The sequence below is a fragment of the Calidris pugnax genome, unplaced genomic scaffold (genome assembly GCF_001431845.1).
Source record: "Calidris pugnax isolate Ruff unplaced genomic scaffold, ASM143184v1 scaffold335, whole genome shotgun sequence".
Classification (NCBI taxonomy): Eukaryota; Metazoa; Chordata; class Aves; order Charadriiformes; family Scolopacidae; genus Calidris; species Calidris pugnax.
Genome location: NW_015091148.1, coordinates 646,737 through 648,907, shown reverse-complemented (window position 1 = coordinate 648,907; position 2,171 = coordinate 646,737). Strand labels below are relative to the sequence as shown.

Here is a 2,171-nt window from a genome sequence, read left to right as displayed (position 1 = left end):
CCTCTTCTCCCCCCTCCAAAAAAAAATTAAAAATAAATAAAATCATCATCATAACCCAGCAGCAAAGAATCCCGCTCCATTTTCAAAGAGAAATCCATTTCTGCCATGGAGTTACAATTTTTTGAGCCTTTTAATGGGAAGGGGCGGGGGGGGGAGGAGGGAGAAATCAGCCCGAAGGACTTCTTGCGGGGATTAAACAAGGCGGAATTAAAGAAAAGGCGAAGAATTGGTCGCCAAATATTATTCCTCGTTTTCTTGCGCTCGAAGCAGGATGAACTAAGGAATTAAATATTCCTAAGGAACATTGTCCGGCCAGTTTCCTCACCACTCCCTCCCAGCGCTTCCCAGTCGAGGCCAGTCCTATATTGAATAAAATGCACTTGTAAAAGGGGTCGCAAAAATATATTTGTGCGTAGCTCGTCGTAATTTGAATTAAATTGCGGGGTTTCACGTGATAAGTGTGTTATCCAAAGCTTTTCTGACCACTCCACCCAGATTTTAAAAAACAGACACATTTTGTTTTTAGGGAAAGTGGAGCTTCATGGAAAACAGCTAGAGATTGAACATTCAGTACCTAAAAAGCAAAGGTAATGCAGTGTTTTAATTTCTTTTTTTTTTAATTATTAATTTTTGAAATTTCTGTTGGGGGTAAAAAAAAAATAATAATGTAAGATAAAGGAGGGAAAAAAATTATACCCAAATATGTGCATGTGAAATTAGAGATGTTGGTGATTGGGCTTTAGATGCGTCCCCAGCGAGGTGAGAGGAGCAACATTTAATTTCTTTTTGTTTGTGTTTTTTTTTTTAAAGAAAACTTCCCCTGTGAGCAAGTTTGTTTGTTTGTTTTTCTTAAAAAAAAAACAACAACCCCCAAACCAACAACGCAGAAAAGGTAAAACAATTATCCAGCCACTGGCCCAGGGTGATGGATGGCTGAGGCCGTTTGGGTTGGGATTTTCAAACTTGTGGCACTGGAAGAATTCTCCTCGTCTCGCTCGGCTCCTGCCCTGCGAAATGGGCGAAATCTTTTGTTTTCCGAGAGAACTGTGAAATTAAAAAAAAAAAAAACTAAAACTAAAAAAAAAATTAAAAAGTGAAATTTGATGGTGAGGAGTTAAAGAAAATAAAAAAATCCCCCCGTGGGGCTGGTCTGGCCGGGCCATGCCGGGGAGGGATTTAAAGCCCAGGGCGCTGGCCTAGCTCCTGCCCACTGGCAACTTTGATTTTTGGGGCAAGAACTGCTTTTTTTGGGTGGTTTCCATCTACCTGCCAAGCGGCTTCGCCCGCCTGCCGCCGGCCTGGCCCGGCCCGGCCCTCTCCATCTTCTTGGCCCTTTGTTGTTGGGCGCCGGACGCCGGAGCGGCCCCCGCGCTCCCGGGCTTTAAATAGCAATTAGGAAGAAGGATTTAATTTTGTTTATTTATTTTTGAGAAGGCACCCCCTCCTCCCCGTTTCCAACTCGAGGAGTGGCCACCGAGGCTGTGGGCCAGTTAGTCCCCCCCCAGCCCCAAAGAGTCCACGTTGGATCGCGCAGCCCGAAACCCGCGTCGGCCACGTGACGAGGCGGTTACGGGTGCGGAGGGAGGAGGCGAAGCCAACTCTTCCTCCCCAAACTCTCCCGGTTCCTTCGTCTCTCCAAAACCCACCCCCCCATCCCTCTTCCCCATTGAGTTGGGAGCCCAGTTTTGGGGGTCACCCCCCCCCCCCCATCCCCACCTTCCTCCTTGGCTTTGAGGGGGGGGTACCCAACTCTGCAGCCCTGGGTATGGCTTTGATCCCAACGGCCAAAAAAACCAAAAAGCAGAAAAAAATGAAAAAAAATAATCCATTTAATGATTTCCCACCCAAGATTTTATTATTATTCTTATTATTTAATTTTTTTTAGCACCTCGTGGCGGGGGATCGATAGGGCTCGTTACAGCTGGGGCTTAATTATCAATGAGCCAAGGGGGTGTTCTTGGGAAGGCAGTTACCCTGGGAAGGGCAAAAGAATAACCCTCCAAAAAAAAACCAACCAACAACCAACCCCAAATTCACCCTATTTCTTGTTTTCCTCAGTGCTGCTGGATAATCAATAGGTTTGGGGGGGAGCAGATCTCCTCCTCCGAGAGCTCTCGGGAAGAAATTCCCTGAAAATGGGAATATTTCTTTGGTGGTTTAATTCAAAGAAA

At 45.8% G+C, this 2,171-nt stretch overlaps 1 protein-coding gene across 1 annotated transcript in view; it reads left to right on the top strand.

Moving 5' to 3' along the window:
* Positions 1-525: 525 nt before the first annotated feature.
* IGF2BP1 (insulin like growth factor 2 mRNA binding protein 1) overlaps positions 526-2,171 on the top strand; it is a 29,162-nt gene continuing 27,516 nt past the window's right edge. The window contains exon 1 of the mRNA XM_014958966.1: positions 526-587. The gene's annotated coding sequence lies outside the window, so the exon portion shown is untranslated. The remainder of the gene's footprint in view (positions 588-2,171) is intronic.